Raw genomic sequence first — 13,855 nt, forward strand, 5'->3', positions numbered from 1 at the left:
GAATCAAAATTGAAACTTGGAGATATTCAAAATTAGAAGTTCATCAAAGAATTTATACTAAATGCGATTTACACAAAGTGGGAGATAAACTTCATTTTCTTATAGAAGGTCCATCATTCTCTCAGATAGAGATTTGTTATTTGACCTGATAATTAAAGTATGTAATCAAATCACTCCTTAGATATGGTAATGGTTAATACATGTATCTGTTTTGCTGAAATCCTTAATTATGTCACCCGATCGACAATGTCGGGTGACATATTGCTTTCCTCTGTTTCTTTTTCCCTATTATTATTATGGCACCCTAAACGGAGTTTGGGTGACATATTGTTATTCTACGTTTCTTTTTGTTTTTATTTTTATTATTATTTTTCTTCCACACATTTTTGTCCAGTCTGGAACTCTAATGTGAATGGACCCAAGAAGATGGTACTATACCATAATGTTAACCACCAGATGAAGATTTGCTTTTTGGGGTTGGCACTTTCAAGATGGCTGCCGTTACCATGGAAACGGATCAAATGTGAAAAAATCCAGTTTTTTGTTTTGGTGAACTATTTGGATACTATTTAACTCAGAATCATTATATTTTAATACAATGTAGGTGCCCACTATATACAGGTGTTGGATGATTTTTGGCACTCATTGGAACTACTATGTTGCCATGGAAACTACTCCAAAAAAATTCAAAAATCTCAAAATGTTCCAAACTTAATGAAACTTCACAGTAACGATGAGCAACATTGGAAGATGTGGAATTTGGCGTTGGAATTTCCAAAATCGCTGTTGTTACCATGGAAACAATGCAGAAAGGTCAAAACTTTGAATTTTCACAGAACATTCTAGAACATTAATGTTTAATTTGTTCTAGAGACATTAAATGGTATATGATTGTGGAGGGAAACAATTGCAGCGGGGGTTTGACTTTGGAATATTCAAAATGGCCGCCGTTACCATGGAAACAGCAAAAATACGAAAAACTTCAAAATGCTTCAAATTTATTGAAATTTAAAACAAATGTTGCTCAGCTAATGTAGACTTGATTTTTGAGTTTGGAATTTCCAAAATGGCCGCCGTAACCATGGCTACCGCTCACCTGGCAATAGGGGAAGGGTGCCATCCGCTATTGCTTGCAATGGCAAATCTAGTTATTATTATTTTTATTCTTCCACACATTTTGTCCATACTATTTCTCAGAATTGGTCAGACCAATGTTGATGGAACTATACCATAATATGAACCGCCATGTTAAGTTGTGCAAGAGACATTGGAATCGTAAAAAATGGCCGCCGTTGCCATGGAAACTGATCAAATGTGAAAAAAAAATGCAAATTTTAAATCTTTCATTATAAGACCTACCTTGATGAAACTTAGTGGTAATATTCCTTGGTATGCCTAGATGTTGTGACAATATAAGAAAATTCCCAAATGGCCGCCATTGTCATGGAAACGGGGCGAAAGTTTAACATAGGCCCTATGGGAAAATACATTAAAGATGCATTTTCTTGAAGAATATAGCATCAATCCCAATGAAACTTTATAGATATGTAACATGGCATGTCCCAAAGTGGCACCTGTCTTTGGAATTTTAGAAATGGTACCCGTTACCATGGAAATAGCAAAAATTTCAAAAATTTCAAAATGCTCCAAAATTAATGAAACGTTACAACAATGTTAATACACATCTGTAGATGCAATCTTTGACTTTGGAATTTTCAAAATGGCTGCCGCTCACCTGGCAATAGGGGAAGGGTGCCATCCGCTATTGCTTGCAATGGCAAATCTAGTTATTATTATTTTTCTTCCACCTAATTTTGTCCGCTCGCTTTCTCAGAGCCAAAGGAACCGATCTGAATGATGGTGCACTATAACAAGGAACCCTGACTTTCCTGTTGCTTTTCAATATTGGCACTAAAAAAATGGCTGCCATCACCATGGAAACGGAAAAATGGTGAAAAAATATAATTTTGGAGTTAGGTGAATTGTTTGAGAATGCTTAACCTTAAAATCTTTAGATTTTAATACAATGTAGGTGCCCACTATATACTGTTTTGGGATGATTTTGGCAATCATTGGAACTGCTATGTTGCCATGGATACTACACCAAAAATTTCCAAAATATGGAAATGCTCCAAATTTTATAAAACTTCACAGTAACGATGAGCAACATTGGTTGAAGTGGAATTTGGCGTTGGAATTTTGAAAATGTCTGCCGTTACCATGGAAACAATGCAAAACAGGTCAAAATGGTCCCAAAACCTTAAAGTGGCATTTACTTTCTTAAAATGGTAGGTCAAATTGATCAAAACTTTGATGGTATGGTCCCTCCAATGTACCAATGAAGTATATGCCATTAAATTTTGGGAATGGTCTCTGTTGCCATAGGAACCACCACAGATGTCAAAATTTTCAAAAATTTAAAAATGCTCCAAAATTGATGAAACTTAATATGTTTGTAGACTGGCAAGTCTGGATGGGACTTTTGAAGATGGAATTTCCAAAATGGCAACCGTTGCCATGGAAACTGCAAAAAAGTCAAACATTTATAAAATGCTTTGAACTTTATGAAACTTGATATTATTGTTAACTGGCAAGTAAAGATGAGACTTTTGACTTTGAAACTTTCAAAATGGCTGCCGTTGCCATGGAAACAGCAAAAATATGAAATTTTCTAAAATGCTCTGAATGTACTGAAAATTTACAGAAAGATGTATTGCCATGCAAATATGTGCATTCACTGTTAAAAGTTTTTGAAATGGTTGCCGCTTAGTGGCAATGAGGGGAAGGGTGACATCCGCTATTGCTTGCAATGGCAATTCTAGTTGTATTTGTAATTGTAACTTTATATTATAAAATATATATATGCACTTTGCCCCTTGATGGTAAGTCCTTTGGAATTAAAATATATTCTATTCTGTTTTATTCTATAACAAGTAGTCGGTCATTGATATATTTTGTACACTTTTACTATACTATTCACAGAAATAGTGTAAATCTTACGTTAATTTTTCCATTTCAGTTTTTAGAGAACTTGCAGAGCATGATTGATAACGAAAGACGTGGTGACTTTTCAACATTTGATGAATTACCTCCCTTCAAACTCAAATATTTTATGCGCACAAATTCAAATCATGAATATGACCAGGCTGACAACAGTATTGTGAATGAAAAAAGGCAAATGGTAAACATTATATTTTTCAATTGGAAAATCCATTATACACTCATGTAACATGGGAATCTAGTGGTTTTTTTTCCTTCGAAGATGAATTAAGCTGTCTTCAAAATACATTTGTCACCAATTGAAATTTCTAAGAGTATATAAAGAGCATTATAGACACAAATCCCACTTGGGGTGGATGAATAGTATTTTTGCTACTTTCAATTAACGGTGTTACACTTTAAGTTCAAGTTCAGTATAAATTTTGTACGTAACTGAACATATTAAAATAATGTTAAATAAAAAAAACTTCATATAATTACTTGTTGTGACAATAATTTTAAATGATTTTTTTCTTTTTTAATTGCAGATTGAAGACTACAAAATGCTATCAAAACGGGTTGCTTGCATTAAATATGGATGTAAAATTTTTGCTTCAGTGAAGAACATGTTGGACAACTAATCTCAAAATCGTCAAACTTCATGTTTTAACAAAACAAACAAAACAATAACGTTTCATTGTATCCAAGGAACAAATGTCCACATAGAAGTCTGTTCTTTTCTTCTTTAGTATTAAACAGGATGATAAAAAAAATACTGACACTGGATACATCAACCTTAATAAAATATATATCAAAAACGATGTAAAGCCGTGTCGTCAAGTTGTAAGACGTAATAATTTTCGGAAGTTCATACCATCAGTCTTTGAACATTAATTTTAATGATGGCTTTCAGAAAAATTGTGATGAGATAATGATTTTTAGATAGTATAAATCAATTAAAATATCTTAAATTGCAATCTTTATATTTTTGTGTTAATATGAAAATATCTTTATGCTTAAGTTGAGATGGTTCATAATAAAAGTGTTTATAGTTTTGTATATAGATTAGACCGTTGGTTTTCAAGTTTGAATTAATTGTTTTACACTCGCCATTTTCGGGGCCCTTTATAGCTTGCTGTTCGGTGTGAAACAAGGCCCCGTGTTAATGATCGTATTTTGACTAATAAAGGGTTTTTTACAATTGTGACTTGGATGGAGAGTTGTCTCAGTTCTTATCATATCTATTTACACAACTTTTCTCTATACTCAATTAAAAAGTCGACATTTCATGCGGTGCAGTAAAGAAAAAAGACATTTGGATTTTTTTTTCAAAGTTCAAGATGGGAAAAAAAATTGATTTTGTTCCTTTTTTTTTTCTTTTGACATATGATTGTGCATTTTATACAGAGTTTGATTGTTTATCCGTAATGTAAAACTAGAATTCCTTATTTTTTCTAAATTTTGTCCATTTTCACTCTGTATTATTTTAAAGAAGTGGTTAAAACATTTGTAAATTTAGATTACATTGATAACTTCATGATTTTCCGAATTAAAATGTTTTAAAACTTCCTATTGTAAAGTTTTGAAGTCATTACAAGTCAATATTTCTTATAAATTAACTTTAATGGAAATTTTTAACTTTGCTTTATATTTCAATGAATATGATATGGACCTCCTCGTTATTCTGATGCTGATTGAAAGATTGTAGTAATGTTTCTAAACTTCCTGTCGACAAACTGCGAAAACTCCAGGCAATAACATAATGCATACTTGCTTTAAACATAAACCTGTTTACCCTATTTCATCTTGCTTTGGTGTTACAATTACACCATGAGTTTGGCTCTATTTTTTTTTTTTTTTTTTTTTTTGAAAATCCAAACTCTCATGGTTTTTGTGGATTCTATTCTGAAGTACATAGATATCGGACTAGTTTAGCAAACTTGGAAATAGACAGAAACCAAGACATGTTCTATGTACCTATTGATATTGCTGTATTTAGAAAAGTTGGTCGTATTATACAGGAGGGAGCAGAAATATTGCAATTGACTTAAATGCTGAAACAATCGATAGTAAAAAGATATTTCACTCCATGGTTAGAGTTGTATTTCAGTATAAAAACGAATCATCAAACGCCCCCATTAGTTCAATAAATTAAACGTGGACTAGAAAGATCTTTGACGTTGAATGATTCGAACACCAATCTTATGACATGTTTACCTTTCGACAAGCAAACAGAATGGTATGGACCTCCTCATTATTCTCTTGTTTATAGTAAGATTGTGTCTTGTTTCATCGAAAACCGAGATATATCTATGGTGTTTCTGCGACAATTTTTCCGAGACAAAACTTAGATTCGATTTCATTTTTTGCAGAAAGCACTGAACACATTGTTCCATTTTGGACCGTTTCTTACAAAAGGCTAATTCTGAAATTTCGCCTGTAGCCTATGCTCCGGTTATAGATGCTAAGCCTCGACATGGCAATAGTTTTTACAACTATGAAACAATGTTAGATATGTCAATATGTGCTGTTCAACAATATGCTGTGCAAAGATTTGACAATTAGTCGTATGCTGTTGTCCAAATGTAAAATGGTCTTTTTCAGACGTGTTCGAGGATGAACTTCGGTATATGAGGCTAGCTCTCATGGCTCTTTTTTTAATTTAAAAGCATTTTTCAATTGGTGTTAAGACGAAAATCGTTAATTCATATTGAACCAAATGTGTGTCACAGTTCATTTGCTGAAACACCCAAAAGCGCTGAAGGTATTGCACAGTTTTTTTTTTTTTTTTAATTTTAAAGAACATGTGTTGCCATTGTTTGAAGAATTCAGAATACACTCCAACCTTCGCATTTTTGGATATGTTTCTTCGTGCAGTTGAGATATTGTTACAGAAAATTAGGGCTGAACGGAATGAGTGGATTTTACATTTATAAATGATAGATGCAATGTTGCGATGCTTTTTCATTACCAATCGGACGAACTATGCTAGGTGGGCACCAGATATATTGAATCTGTCCGAAACGGTGAAATCTGTCAGGTGTGTTTTCAATCAGACATACACATGGAGCCTTAAATAGTATCTGGAGTGATATGGCTACAGAGAAAACTATTAATAAAGATTCTAAAGGTTGTAGAGGCATTATATAGGACTGACAAGGAAAAAACCGCTGTACTTCGATGGATGCTTATAAGACACATCCTTGCGCATTTTAGTTCTAAAATGAGATATATATTGGGATTAGCCATAGATGCAGAAATGGAACACGAAGAAATCAAGCCAACGGCAATGACACTAGACAAGATGATTGTCTCTCTCTTGATAGGGTATATGCAATCAAATATGAGAGATCCATTTAACGTTGTCGATCATCCCTAGCCATTGATAGATACTAGTATTTCTACAGAAATGAAAGCCTAAATAAATGTTCATTATTCTCTTCTTAAAGCTCTTTAACGTGAGAACCAGATGGTTAAATCTTTTGTGGAAGGTTGCTCTCCTGAGTCTGAAACCCATGTCTTCTACAGCCCTATGTCGAAGTCTCCTCCTAATACTTATGATGATACGATCAAGACCTCAAAACTCAAGTGTAAATCAGGTGACTGTGCAAATATTAACCTAGTAAAAAATAGTTCGTCGTGCTTTAGTTCTTGCTAATGTTCGTGAGAAGGAGACTGTAGTCAGGATATTGGCATATTCTATTGATCCCATACCTTCAGCTCTGTTCCATGATGATGGTACCATGTGGAATTGTTGTAAATGGGATATAATGTATCTCCTTGAAGAGGAAATTTGCTCTTCTTTCAATCTTCCAAGCCAAACAAGTAAAAAGTTGAAGAGCATTGAGGACAAAAATTCAAAGAAGTTGTGCCACAAGTTTTCAAACGGGAGATTAGGAATCGCCGTTAACATTGGAAGTGCATTTATCGCCTCATTGTGTGATCCGAAGGGAAAGTTCAGGTATCTTCATGAGGATCTAAACAAGCTAATGGTGAAGTTTGTCGCCACAAAGGATGCCAGTCTTTGGAAAATTCCCCCATGTGAAAACACGTTTTTACAGCACATCCCACATGCAATGCTTCAAACGCAAGTTTGGATAAACTCTCATTTTGCTAAACCCGTGATCATACTTTCTAAAGACTCCGGGGAAAAACGGTTTGCTCTCGGTTTTCTTTGAGGGAATCACTAGATTTCCTTCAAGACCTTGTGTGTACGTAAACGGACAATAGAAAACAGTTTGCAATAACAACTGTGTATGCAACCAACATAAATCTGCGTATACCAATATTAGTTCATGTGAAGGGTCTGATGGTTGTAGAAATTATTTAACTCAACGAGCAATATTGGAAGAGGACGACGATGAAAACGATGACTGATGTCAGATTTTCGAAAGTTGTCATGCCCTTTGTTTGTTAAAATACCCCATACAACCATAAGGAGTCCATCTGAGCTTTTGTAAGGCTAAGGCACATAAAACCTAAAAAGTTCACAGAGCTAGAATATACGCTGAAACTTTAGTCCATCATTAAACTAATTTGTTTAATTACCTTGTGAAATATTTGTGACTGGAAATAAATATACATCAAAGCCAAATCCAAATTGACTTCGATTCTTGTTATAAATGCCGTAAATTCATAAATATATCTTTAGAAGTACATGCGATGTAAAAAAAATGATTTTCGGTTGTTCCATCTTCTATTTTGTTGCAAGTCTGCAGAATTCCCTTTAAAATGTGCATTTGGTGGTTATATTATTTTCAAATTAAGTTGAAAATGAAGTGTCAAAGTTTATTTCATTATGAATTTCTTGTTAAGTAACAATTCAGATGATTTTTGGAGACTTTTTATAACCTCTTGTGAAATAAATTGACAATAGTGAAAAACTCAATCACTAACCTTTGACCTTATTTTAAAAATAATTGCACCATATTTCAATTCTACGACCAGGCAAAAATTAAAGAATAAACATTTCTCTTTCCAAAAAGTCATAATTTAGCCTGCAGGTAGGGTGGTTCACTAAAGCTGAAAATTGTTGGCTTGGTCACTCCACTATACCAGGATTATAATTTAATACGCCAGAAGCGCGTTTCGTCTACATAAGACTCATCAGTGACGCTCATAATAAAATAAATGAATTGTGAAGAACATCAGCAATTCCCAAGTAAAAACATGTACCAGTACACAGAGGATAAATTTAAGGTCTTTGATTACCATTATAATTGTCTGAACTGTAGCTTTGCCGCTTGTGTCCTATTCCCGATTGTGAAAATTTCTGTGGGTATGAATTGGCTTGGCGGGTATTGCATGCAAAGCTTACCTTAAGTTATGTACAGAGCAGGTCGTGTTTTTGTTTATTCCTTTATTGGTCTTACACATAGATTTGCGAGATTCGATCATCAGTAAAATACTATCGCCTTGATGTCATCATCAAAATAATGGACTTTTAAATCAACACCAAATTTGTGAAGTTTGGTGGATTGTTTTTCCACAGTCAATACTCAGATGGGTAATATTTTTGCACCCTTTCTGCACTATTTGTTTTGTATTGTTATGAATAAACTCATCAAAGATATCAGGATTAAAATTTTATATTTACCCTAGATGCGCGATTCGTCAACAGAAGACTCATCAGTGACGCTCGAATGAAAAAATGTGAAAAAGGCCAAATGAAGTACGAATTGAGGCAGTCGTCAATCAAAATCATCGTAAAAAAGACAAATGTTCTAGAAAAGGTTTTAAATTCCCTTTCAGATATTTTGATCACGTTTTGTCATTTTATAACCTATATGTGTTTGCGTTTATGCATCTCAATCATTTCTGTCAACTTGAGATACTTTTGAAGGTCTGCTCCATATATTGATTTTTTTCTTTAATATTTCTTAGCAGGGACATACATGAACCATCTGGCCTTTACATATCTCAATTGATACGTTAAGCTCATCTATGATAACATCATAAAGACGTCAAAAACAAAAATGTGATCATTACATAAAAAATGATCGAACAGATATGCCAGGTACTACTATTGAAATCAATATTTCTCAATTTTTACGTTCCGTATGACGAATTGGTTGGCCGATAACATATGTCTTAGTCTCACTGGCGACTTGGTTTACGCAGTCTTTTTTGATAGGAGAATAGACGTCTAATCTGTAATTTCATCGATTGTTTCCTATTCTTAAATTTTTATAAATAGACTTAATATGAATTTGATAAGCGGGTAATATAAGGAGGCGCTAACCATTACCGCAAATCAGGTCTTGGTACTCTTGGAGTTTAAGCAATTTTAAGCAATTTCCAAGTTATCATTTGTAACCGTTATTTGTCTTCTTGGTCGACAAACTAGATTTAAACATCGTTTAAATACTGTTGCCTTTATATAATTCAAATCAGTTGGAGCGCCAAATCAAATACAAGGATTAGGAGCATATATTCCTAACTATATTTCTGCTATCGTTATCGTTGTCTGACTTTTCAAGTGATTTTACAATATATAAATGGTAAATATAAATCGGATTATGATACCTTTAGAGACAAAATTGAAAAAGCATCGATCTAGTGGTAGAAACTAAATCGCCAAACATACTAGGCCTACCATTTAGTTCTCAAGACACATATGCTGTCAACATTAGGCTCGTTTCTTCCCCTAAGTTGAAAAACATTGACAGACTTAATCAATTTGGTACACGTAGCACGCACTGAAAGAAAAAAATCGGAAATATTTTGAGCACAATCTGCCAATGCAGAAAACGAAAAGAGATTAAAAGAAAACAATAGTATAAACTTGGATGTGTATTTTTATGTGCTAGTGTTTAGATTGTTTCAAGTAATTATCCGTTTTTATTCTGTAGTTAGTCACCACTTCAGTTTTATCATGTATATCTATTATATAGTCATTTTATAAAATTTACTGTTTGCAAAAGTATAAATTATTCTAAATAATAAGGATGTTCTTATCCCTGGCAGAAAACCCTGGCCGTATTGGTCACAACTGTTTTGAACTATTGGTCCTCAGTGCTCGTCAACTTTGTACTTGTTTTTCCTTTCAAACTTTTTTCATCTGAGCGTCACTAGTCTTGTGTGGACAAAACGCACGTCTGACGTATTAAATTTTAAACCTTGTACCTTTTGTTATTTTGTTAGCTATTATTTGTGTGTTTCTCTGTCCTATATTTTCTTCCATTTATTTGTATTGTAGTCCTGTCATTTAATGTCGTAGTTCTAATGTTATATTTAACATTGTTATTCAAGTGGGAGGTTTGACATGCCACAAAACTAGGTTCAACCCACCATTGTTTTTCTTAAAATGTCCTTATCAGGTCAGACAAATGGCCATTGTTATATTATAGTTTGTTTATTTGTGTGTTACATTTTAATGTTGGGTTTCTGTTTTGTCGTAGTTCTCTTATATTTGATGCGTTTCCCTCAGTTTTAGTTTGTAACCCAGATTTGTTTGGTTTTTTTTCAATCGATTTATGAATTTTGAACATCGGTATACTATACTACTTTTGCCTTTATTTACACAGAACATAACAGAGCACACTTAAGACGAGGCAACACGAACACAACCGAAAACTAACGACCAGATTTATGCTTAACAAATGATCGAAAAATAAAAAAATGTAATACAGAAATGTAACTAACATAAAATGTGTCGGAGTTAAACGTGTGCAATGGACCATCTGCTTACCATGGACGGTGATTAACGATTCAACATAAGACTGTAGTTGTAAATTTGGAAGAGGTTTTCTCATTACATTTGCACAAATCCCAATTCATTATAAGACTGTAGATGTCAATTTTGAAGAGATTTTCTCACCACATCACATTTGCACAAATTCTAATTCAACGGAATAAGTGTCTAGACATTCAAAGCATAAGCAATATACTTTAACTTTACGTTTCCGCTAAAAAGATGATGTTTTCTCACTAAATAATTCAAAATTTTATGACTATGTTGAACGCATCTATCCTATCGGATACAGTTAAGTTTGCCTCATATCTTGACTCACACCTAGAAATTGACAATGGAGGGTCGGATGATTTCAGCTTCCCAATTGTGAACTTTCGATTTCTATGAAACAACGTTCAAACAGCGCCTGCATACGGAGTATAAATATGCCAATTGATATGTTATTATCTTGTTTGTATTTCCTATCATGCCTTACTCGATAGAGGGTTGCTGTCAATGTGTCAGTGTCTTTGTATTGTCTTTCATTTTCTTGTGGTGTGTTTTGTATATGACTGACGTTGTTTATCATCTTAATAACGTGTTATATTATTCTTTTATTTGTCTTTATTAATATTACTTTTACTGTTAAGTCTGTTTTTTGATATATCCTTTTGACGTAACTCTGTGCTTATGTATCCTATCATACTTTTAACGACAAAATTATTTTATGATGTGACTCTGTACCTAGGTATCTTGTCATACTTTGAATGACAAAATTATTTTATTTATTAATATTACTTTTACTGTTATGTCTGTTTTTTGTGATATGCATTTGACGTGACTCTGTACTTATATATCTCGTCATACTTTGAACCACACTATTATTTTATTTATTATTATTACTTTTACTGTTAAGTCTGTTTTTGTTATATCTATTTTACGTGACTATATTTATGTATCCCGTCATACTTTGAACGACAAAATTATTTCATGTCTACCTGTGCGAATTTCAAACTTATTTTCAAACAAATTTTACACCAGTACTTAAAACCCTCCATCCTTTATTGGTGCATTTTACACAGATAAATTAAATTGTATAATATAAACAAAATGAGGGTGTTAAATTTGATGTATGCCTTTTTGTGCTTCTTCGTTACATTTGTTGTTTTTAAAGTGATTAAGATGATAACACAATATTGACTGCTGTACCCCTATTTTAGTTTCGTCCCCGTGGGTATCACCAGCCCAGTAGTCAACACTTCGGTATTGATATGCATATCAATTATGTGGTCATTTTTATAAATACCTGTGTACAAAACTTTGAATTTTGGGAAAAACTAAGGATTTTCTTATCCCAGGCATAGATTACCCTGAGACTACTATAACACAGATATTGGTCACTTCCTGTACTAATCAGTCAAATCGTAATTATTTTGTGTCGTCGATAACATCCGAGTCACGTGATCTGATGAGATTGACAAGATGGACAAAATCCGCCATCTTTGACTGCTGAAAAAAAAAATTAATTAGCGAATGTGACTTTTTGAAGAGGTTTATATTTCGGTAAGTGTGAATGTAACATTTGAAATAATCATTATTGTTTGTTTATATCACTTTAAATAGAAAAGAGTGCAGTTATAGACTTGAATTTACTGTCTAAATCGGAAGGTAACCTCGAATTTTTACCAGTCTATTTGACTGGGTCAATGAGAAAAACGACCATAACTTATATTTCAGATGAACAATCTGTTTCCCGGATATTTTACTACAAGCCTTACATTTGTAGTAATAATCCGTTGTAGCTATGTAAATTTTGTAATTTAATGAAATACCAGTTTTTCTGTATCGTGACTATGCCGATGCATAATTGAGAATCACACGTGACAAGTTCGAGTGACAAGTTGCAAAACAACATGAGGTCTGATATCGAATGAAAGGTTCATTTATATTGGTAGTTTAAGAAATTCAGACTTATATTTGGTTCTGTTGATAAAATAAAAGTAGTCTTTACTTGTTAGAAAAATAATTTTATGCCATGAATGTTTGAAGCCATGTCTGCATAGAGATTTATAGAGAGTCTGTTTTTAATGATCTTTAATACTATAAACATGATATATCCTTAAGTACAAAATGTACATGTACATACACTTGGTATGCTTTTGAAGTAAGACGTCAAAGAAAAAAATATAATAGCCTTTCAAGACGTCATAATTATTTGGACTACTTTATCAGTATAATTTTTTTGATAAATACTGACATGATTGTTTAATTACTATGTGCCTTAAACTCAGATTACTGTCGTAGAATTATGAATTGCATATGGAATAAAATTGAAAGGTTATTTTTTTTATTCTAATATTATATTCTTTGTTGTAGGATTAGGAATGCCTCCCAGAACGAAATCGAGCATTGGAAGAAGGTTTAAGTACAGATATAAGAAAAGGGAACAGAATATTTATTGTTTTTGAATTTCATTGCCATATTGTCATGCTTGTCTCAGTATATGGAGAATTTAGAAATAAATATTTAAGTATTCTAATAAATATTTTTATTATTAAATGCATTTAAACGAAGACAGGATTACAGAAATTCACAAACATGCTTAGTTTGGATGAAACTTCAATGAAAAAACACACAAGTAACCACATATCTTGATATATTAAAGGAATAGTCATTTGCAGCAGTACCAAAAAAACAAGAAGATTATGATATATTTTTAAAAATGATCTTAAATGACAGAATCAGACAACTATTGAAGTTAAATAAAGTTCATTGATGTGAATGCAAGCATTTGGAATTCGCTGTAATTACCTTCAATAATGAGAAAACTTAAACTTTGCTTCAAAAGTCCCCGACATGAAAACTAAAAACAATTCAGTAGAGAAAACGATAAGTCTACATTAACAAAGCACTTTGCAAAAAAAATCAAATATGACAGACATGAACCAATAGCAACCACTGAAATACAAGATCCTGACTTGATACAGGCACATAAAAAAGTAGTATGGGACATTTGTGTCTCGCCTTGACAGAGTCAAAAAGCGAGACATATGTAAGTTGTTTTTGGCGGCGTCAACAATGTATTAGTTTGTGATTAGGTCTAGTTTATGGTGAAACACAATTGTTTGGTCATCATGCCGGAAACGGGCACATTATTTTTGCTGTGGTTGAAGCAGTTGTCAACTCTTTTCATCTAAGTAGCTT

General features: G+C 32.9%; 1 long non-coding RNA gene across 1 annotated transcript; it reads left to right on the forward strand.

Moving 5' to 3' along the window:
• Positions 1–12,111: 12,111 nt before the first annotated feature.
• On the forward strand, positions 12,112–13,194 carry LOC143066339 (uncharacterized). The gene is made up of 2 exons (XR_012975562.1): positions 12,112–12,214; positions 13,028–13,194. It is a non-coding gene; the product is annotated as an uncharacterized LOC143066339 (long non-coding RNA).
• Positions 13,195–13,855: the final 661 nt, after the last annotated feature.

Source organism: Mytilus galloprovincialis, chromosome 3 (genome assembly GCF_965363235.1).
Source record: "Mytilus galloprovincialis chromosome 3, xbMytGall1.hap1.1, whole genome shotgun sequence".
Taxonomy (NCBI): Eukaryota; Metazoa; Mollusca; class Bivalvia; order Mytilida; family Mytilidae; genus Mytilus; species Mytilus galloprovincialis.